The sequence below is a fragment of the Herpailurus yagouaroundi genome, unplaced genomic scaffold (genome assembly GCF_014898765.1).
Source record: "Herpailurus yagouaroundi ecotype Mexico unplaced genomic scaffold, PumYag 162, whole genome shotgun sequence".
Classification (NCBI taxonomy): Eukaryota; Metazoa; Chordata; class Mammalia; order Carnivora; family Felidae; genus Herpailurus; species Herpailurus yagouaroundi.
This window is the reverse complement of record NW_024412403.1, coordinates 6,102,129-6,110,386: the sequence shown is the minus strand read 5'-3', so window position 1 is coordinate 6,110,386 and position 8,258 is coordinate 6,102,129. Positions and strand designations below refer to the sequence as shown.

The following is an 8,258-nucleotide window of genomic DNA, read 5'->3' as shown; positions in this document are numbered from 1 at the left end:
TGTATGGTGCATAAAACACATCACAGAAATCCGAGTTGAGGGATTCCACAAAATATCTGCCCAGTCCTCAAACTGTGAAGGTCATCAAAAACAAAGAAAATCTGAGAAGGCTGAGGGGGCCAGGTGACTAAATGTCACACACGTGGCTTCCTGGACAGAATTCAGGATAGGAAAAAGGACATTAGGGGAAAACAGGACATCTGAGTAAATTATGCACGTTGGCTCATAAGAAGGCATCAATAGATGTCATGTTGACCATGGTCGTGTAAGATTAATAATAGGGGACACTGGAAATCCTGTGTATATCACTGTATTTTTTCTTAAATCTAAAACTACCCTAAAATAAAAAGCTTACTTCACACACACACACACACACACACACACACACACACACACACAATCCAGGTGAAATCTAAGAAATACGAAGGTACAACCCTTGAGCTCATAGATAAGAGAAGAGATTGGTATTTGGCAGAGGCAGGAAGTAGATGAAGGGGGTAAAAAGATACAAACTTCCAGTTATAAAATAAATAAGTCCCAGGGACATAATCCAGAACATGGTGACTGTAGTTAACAGAGTTGTTCCTTATACTTGAAAGTTGTTAAGGAAGTAGTTCTTAAAAGTTCTCATCACAAGAAGCAAAGTTCCATAACTGTGTGAGGTGAGGGATGTTAGCTGGGATCATTTAACAGTTTATACAAATAGGCTGTCCACTAAAGACTAGGATGATGTTTTATGTCAATTATATCTCCATTTAAAAAATCCCGACGCTTTATAAAGCAAAATAAAACAACTAACACCCTCACAGAGAGAATCCTAGTGTAAAGGGGCTAATGAGTTGAACTGCGGGTGGCAGTAACTTCACCCGTAGGAACAGACATTTGAAATCACTTTCATTGTAAGGACAGCTTTCCAAAGGGGAGGTTAGGTTAGTGACGCATCTTACACATTTGTCGTAAATATTCTAATGCAAAGACAGGATGGGAAGACCACAGGGAGTCTTTGGGGTCAGAGTCAGGGGCAAAGCTGGTTTACAGATGCCATGACTCTTGGCAATGTGATAAAATGTTTAGAGCCTCAGTTTTAGTGTCTGTAAAATGGGTATAGTAATGCCCAGCTCTCATGAGTGTTGAGCTGATTAATGAGACCATCGAAACGACCCCTTACACAGTGTCTGGCTCAGAGAAACAAACCTTTCTACCTTCCACCGAGGCTGAGCCCCAAAATTGGTATGAATCACAAGGAAGCCTTATTTGGAAGTGGAAACTCTGTAGAACGTATTGAATGTAGAAAGTTAGTTTTAATTCAAGTGCATATACCCTCTAGAGCAGAAACACCAAGGTGAAATTTTACTGCCTGTTGTAGGTAATTGGGATTTGCATGCCAATAACTGATTAAATTAAACCCTCTGAAAATTATACTCTCTACAAGTAACTCCCAGGATCTTATCTGCATTGTTCATTTCATTCAGAATAGTTTCAAATAATTACAAATTTGATATTATCATAAATTCCAAATGAAAGAAACCTAGATCCATGAAGTTTTAATTTACTGTTAAAATAACCAGGTGCTTGAAAAAATGTGGTGTCTTTCCCCATATGTTCCACATTCCTCTCCTGACAGTGTGAGGTCCTGGGTCTAATGAGGCAGCATTAAATATAAATAATGTGCTTCTCTCCTACTGCCAAACCCGATGACATACTCACCAGTGGGGAGCGGGGACATTTACTTTCAGAACGTAGTGGAAAGTGTCCTAAAGACAAAAAGGGAATCAGAGTGATGTAGTAAAACAAACAAATAAACAAACAGCAAGCCAGCCAGCATGACTTAATTTTTTTTAATGTTTATTTATTTTTGAGAGAGAAAGAGACAGAGCATGAGTGGGGGAGGGGCCGGGAGAGAGGGAGACATAGAATCTGAAACAGGCTCCAGTCTCCGAGCTGTCAGCAAAGAGGCCGACGCGGGCTCAAACTCACGAGCTGTGAGATCATGACCTGAGCCGAAGCCAAGAGTTGGATGGCCAAGCGACTGAGCCACACAGCGCCCCATTGTGAAGCACTTTTAGAGGTCACTAGACCTATTTAGAAAGGAACCAGGGTATCTTCCATTTTGTTGTGTAAAACCGAGGCCATTTGTCCCCCTAACCTAGAGACCCGTTGGCGTTTTTCCGCAAGTGAGAACAGCAGAATCTCTTTCTTCTCTGTTGTGGTTGAAATAAAAGAGCTTTGACCGTCTCAACATGTGAACCAAAAAAATCCAAGTTTTAGACCCTTCACCAGACCCAAAAGAAGACCAAGCCTCCTCCTCCTGACACCCAATGGGGCTCAGTCCATAAAGCTTGACTTTGGCCCAGATGACCATTCTTCTCCAGCTGGTTTGCATGGTGAGTCCATGAAGGACAGACACAATGTTAAGCTCAGTAATGGTGGTTTCATTTCAGTGTGAACTAGGGGAGAACATTACAGGCCCGCCAGGTTCATCATTCCACAGATCCTAGGTGTAGGATGGGACTAGGGTAGCCAACTGTGTTTTAAGCCAGAAATCAAATGAAAGAAAACCGTGATGTGCACACCAGCCATGGGGGATGGCTGCAGTTTCAGAATGTGGACTGGGAAGGTGTCAGTGGATGGAGATGTCACGATGGTACCGTGCGCCCAGGAGCCTGGGGTCAGACGATGTACAGGAGCGGGACTGGCTGCTTTCACTGCCCAGCGGCCACTGGTGCAATTTTGCCAGAAACCTCATGTTCTGTAGGACCAGAGATCTGGGCTACTGGTGGGAGGGGTCACACTGAAAGAGTTCCATTGAATACTTGGGGCCTCCCCTGATGGTGGCCGAGGAGGCAAAGGAAGCAGGTACTCTTTCAGCAGGGGCCCTTGACCCCGGTTATCACTGGGGCTGTGGCCGCTGTGTGTCACAGCAGCACCGGGAGCACAGCTCTTGCTTGGAGACCCAGCCTGGTGATAATGATGGTCATTGGCCCCCAGGCAAGTGGCCTGGAACAGCAGACGTGCGGGTGGAGCGTGGGGGTCATCTTGGAGCAGTGGTGGAGGAGGGAGACGATGCGTTTTGGCCGTGGCCCCTGGTTAGCCTCAGGTGCTGGACACCCACGCCTTCTCTGTGGAGCCATCTGTGCATTGGGGCTGGCCACTGTCTTACAGACCAGGAGACAGAGAGGGACTGGTGTAGAGCGGGAGCCATTCGAATGGTGTGAGGGTTGTCCCTCAGCACACGTGTGAGGCTCTCGGACTCCTGTTACCTTGGCCTGACCCCAGACTCGGGCAGGGGCTGGGGCTACACTGGTGCTCCTGGCCGGGCTTCGCGCTGATAAGAGCTGAATTCTTGCACCTGCTGCTGGACTTGCTTTCTCCTCTGACGCTGTGAGTGGGGGACGTTCAACAGGGGCAGCTTGTGACCTCGACACCATCCTGGACCTGTGGGGCCGAGGCTGGTGACGAGGCGCCTGCTCTTCCTTCCTTCAGACGGACAGCCTGGGGCCAGTCTGCACAATTCTCGGGGGGCCAAGTGGCACAGAGCGGTTTCCTTGACAAGACAGTCTCTTCTTCCCTCCCCTCTCACTGCCGTGCGTGGAATTGTGTCCTGCAAAAAGGGATGTTCAAGTCTTAAGCTCTGGTCCCTGTGAACGTGACCTTATCTGGAAATAGGGTCTTTGCAGATGCAATCACACTAAGATGAGGTCATACTGGGGTGGGGCGTGTCCTAATTCAACGTGACTGCTGTCTTTATAAAAAGACGTCGTGAAGACGTGTGGAGAGAAGGCCATGAGACCACAGAGGCAGGGATCGAAGCCACGGCCAGGCGCACCACAGATCGATGGCCACCACGAGACTTGGAGGGAGGCTCTCCTAAGGTTTCGGTGGGAGCACGGCCTTGCCGACATCTTTGTTTCTGGCTTCTGGTCTCCGGACCTGTGAGAAAGTAAACCACCAGCTTTACCCCCTGGTCTGTGTTTACGCCATCCTGGGAGATGAATGCCCTCGTTCTGTTTCCTCTCTCCAGTTTTCCAGTATCACCTCCCAAATCAACCACCTGCTTACTGGTCCATGGCTTCCCAGGGTTTTCTTGTTAGGAACCCAGGCCAAGACGCCCCTGTGCTGTGTGAAGAGGGAAACCTTAGTGTCTAAATGAGACTTAAGTTTCTGAACGAACTCCTTTTTTTGTGAAATATTCAATTATAATGATACCACTTGCTGGCCTGGCACTGTATAAACATATCAGATTTAATCCCACGCAACCCCACATGGTAGATAGTAACAATCCTATTTTGCAGAAGAAAAACAGTCTGGTTGAGTTTAAGTAACTTAGAGCATTTGTGACCCCAGACCTTGTTCTAACTACCTATCACCAAAAATGCCCAGGAAATCTGGAATTTCTCTGATGGTCTCTAGATTTTATCTACAAATCCTCTTGTATTTGTTGGTATATAGGTTTGGCTGCTATAAAGACCAAAATAGTAGCGGCTTGCACAGGCAGGTGTTTATTTCTCTCTACAAACGCCTACATATTGGGGGCAGGCCTGCTCTTCAAGCTTTCAAGGGCTCAGGTTCCTTCTTCCCGCCTGCTCTGCCATCTTGGGGGTGTGGTTCATGATGGCTCAACGTCACCTCCACTCTCCAGCCAGTAAGAAGGTGGGAAAAAGGGAGACAGAACAGATTTCTTTGTAAGGACAGGATCTATTCACGTCCCATTGATCAGAATTTAGATGCACGGCCGTGCTTAGCTGCAAGGTGCGAGGGCTGAGAAATCAGTCTGGATTTGTGTCCTGCTAGAGCGTAGGGTTCTGTTGCCACAGAATATGAGAACGTGGATGTTAGGGGATGGCAGCAGCCATTCATGGGACACCTTTGTGCATGGAACGGCACCAAGCCTCGTTGGGAAGAGAAAGATGAATGAATGCATTCTGATTCCTGAACCCAAAAGGAGGAGACAACGAAAGTGAAGTTTCATTAGCTGGTAGAGGTAGACGTTGTGGCCCACGGAATGGCAAGGATACAATATATGGGGAGCGTCGGTATCCAAGTAGGTTCAACCAGCAGGTCCTGGCCGGGAGGATACACAAAATAAACCAATAAAGAAATTAAGGTGGGAGGAATAATATTAAGCTAATTCAAGACTAGAAATACAGATCTCCTTGGGGTATTATAAAAAAAACCCAAACAATACACTGACCTCAACTTCAGTCTTGGAAGGAAATACACCAGGTGAATAAAGCAGAGCAGAGGGGCGGGCGCCTGGGTGGCTCAGTTGGTTAACGGTCTGAATTCTGCTCAGGTCATGATCTCGTGGTTCGTGAATTCCAGCCCCACATCGGGCTCTGTGCTGACAGCCTGCTTGAGATTTTCTCCCTCTCTCTCTCCATCCTTCCCTCCCTTCCTCTCTCAAAAATAAACATTAAAAAAAAAAAGCAGACTGGAGACATGGGAGCAGTGAAGCCAGAGAACATTAACTGGACAGCAGCACTTTCACAGCCGGTGCAAGAAATCAAGGGGTCTGCAGGGTCGTGCTCCATCTGGAGCCTGTGGAGGAGAATCCGTCTCCCCTCCTCCAACCTCAGATGTTCTCAGCCTCTGTCTTCATGTGGCCTCTCCTGTGTCTCTCATACTGTCTTTCCTGCTATATGTGTCTGTATCTGTGTCCAAACTTCTCCTTTGTATAAGGACACCAGCCACACTGGATTAGGCCGCACTCTAATGACCTCATTTTAATGTGACTTGTCGGTAAAGATCCTGTCTCCACAGCAGGTCACATTCTGAGGTCCTGCCGATGTGGACTTTGACCTAGTTTTTTGGACAGGCACAGTTCAACCCACAATGGCTTGCTTGATGGACATTCATATCTGAGGTCAAAGGAAATTTAAGTCTGTCTTAAAAGCAAGAAAGATCCCACCCTAGAACCAATATTAACATCTAGGTGTGAGAAGTAAGGGAGATGATTCATTTTCAGAAATACCAAATAAATGCTGTGTTGTCTAGTTAACAGTAGGTTTATAACCTATTGGAAATATGTACAACCCCCCCCCCCCCAACAATGGAGTCCCAAACCCTTAGACACTTCACTTCCTGGTTCTTCTTCCCCTCTCTATTTCATGGGCTTATTTTCATGGGGTTTGCAATGAGCATGCACCAAAGAACAAAGGGAGGAGGGACTGAAAGTCTGGAACCTCAGGGAATGTAGGTTTGTTCCAATTAGACTACTCTTTGACTTATATGGGCATAGGCGCCTTCCGGGTAAGGCTGTAACCTCTGTAGTGTTCAGCCAATGAGGAACCAGGGGAGGGACTTACCTCTATAGTGCTCAGCCAATGAGGAACCAGGGGAGGGACTCACTCTGTAGTGCTCAGCCAATGACGAACCAGGGGAGGGACTTACCTCTGTAGTGCTCAGCCAATGAGGAACCAGAGGAGGGACTTGATTGCTAGGAGATAAATTGTCTGCTGTAACTGTCCCAGTGTGCCTGTCCATCAGATACCTGCTCTTGCAAGAATGTTGATTAAAGCCTGGCTTCACTGGGCTTGAATCTCCACCTCCCTCCTTTGATTGGGTCGGTGACCCACACGGGGAGTTCCATTTTCCAAGCAACATGAACCCCTAAGTGAACCTGAGTTGCCAAGAGAGGGCGATGTGGTCACTCCTCAGCCACATGCACCTGTGAGGCATCAGGCCAGTCTGACATGAGGATGATTCTGCAGTAAAATAGAAGAAATTAGATGATGAGGTTCCCAAAGGCAGTTTATACTTTCCTATGCTTTCAAATTCATTTTCAAAAATCTTTTGTTTGTCTTTGAGAATCTTAGTTTGCTTTCAAGGGTCACTTTTAGTGTCCAACCATTAGTGTGTGGGCTGCATGACACAGGACTGTCATGAGGTGGGGACTCTGGGCATAGGGCCAGGCTGCAGCAGAAAGCCCCCCCCCCCTTTTGTTTTCTTTTTCTTTTTTAGCTTATTTATTTATCTTGAGAGAGAGAGAGAGAGAGACAGAGGGAGAGGGAGAGAGAGAGAATCCCAAGCAGGCTCCACATCATCAGCACAGAGCCCGATGTGGGGCTTGAACTCACAAACTGTGAGATCATGACCTGACCCTAAACCAAGAATTAGATGCTTAACCGACTGAGCCACCCAGGAACCCTCAAAGGCATTTCTTTAGGAAAGAAAGCAGCCCTTGCAACTTCAAGGGCACATTATTCTTGTGGACCTTCCTCCAGGGATTTTGTGACTCAAGGGGCACCACGGACAGAGAGCATTTTGCAAATTCCTAGTCACAGGAGGGGTCTATCAGCTTTGCACTCCAGTCAACCACATTCACAAATATGACAATATCACGTGCTGTTGAGGGTGTGGTGAAGTAAGTCACCTTTGACACTGCATGTGGGATCATAAGTTGGCATAGTTCTGGAAACTCCTTCAACTTTATCAGCATATATATTTTCAAGTTTATTTATTTAAAAATTTTTAAATGCTTATTTATTTTTGAGAGAGAGACAGAGACAGAGCATGAGCGGGGGAGCGGCAGAGAGAGAGGGAGACACAGAATCCAAAGCAGGCTCCAGGATCCGAGGTGTCAGCGCAGAGCCTGATACAGGGCTTGAACGTACAAACTGTGAGATCATGACCTGAGACAAAGTCGGACACTTAACTGACTGAGCCACCCAGGGGCCTCCAGTTTATTTATTTATTTAGAGGGGGGGGGAATTGTGCTAACATGTGAGAGCAGAGGAGGGGCAGAGAGAAAGGGAGAGAGAGAGGGAGGGAGGGAGAGAGAATCCCAAGCAGGCTCTATGCTCTCAGTGCAGAATCTGACACAGGGCTTGAGATCATGAACTGAGCTGAAATCAAGAGTCAGATACTTAACTGTCTGAGCCACCCAGGTGCCCCAACTTCATCAATAACTTTTTTTTAATTAAAAAAAATTTTTTTTATTATTGAGAGAGAGCGAGAGCATGGGAGTACATGAGTGGGGGGAGGGCAGAAAGGGAGGGAAACACAGGATCTGAAGCAGGCTCCAAGGCTCTGGGCTGTCAGCACAGACCCTGATGTGGGGCTCAAACTCACGAACCTCGAGATCTTGACCTGAGCCAAAGTCAGACGCTTAACCGACTGCCAGCCAGGTGCCCCTTCATCAATAATTTTAAAGTGACTAATGTTTTTACATGATCCTAATGAAAAGAGCCTAATGTAGATACAGTACCAAATGCAAAATACAACCCCCCAGCCCAACACTCTCTGTACATAAATACATT

General features: G+C 46.9%; 1 long non-coding RNA gene across 1 annotated transcript; it reads left to right on the top strand.

Annotated features, from left to right (window-relative positions):
* The first annotated feature begins 645 nt into the window (after positions 1 to 645).
* On the top strand, positions 646 to 6,103 carry LOC121036538 (uncharacterized). The gene is made up of 3 exons (XR_005793373.1): positions 646 to 662; positions 1,292 to 1,294; positions 5,947 to 6,103. It is a non-coding gene; the product is annotated as an uncharacterized LOC121036538 (long non-coding RNA).
* Positions 6,104 to 8,258: the final 2,155 nt, after the last annotated feature.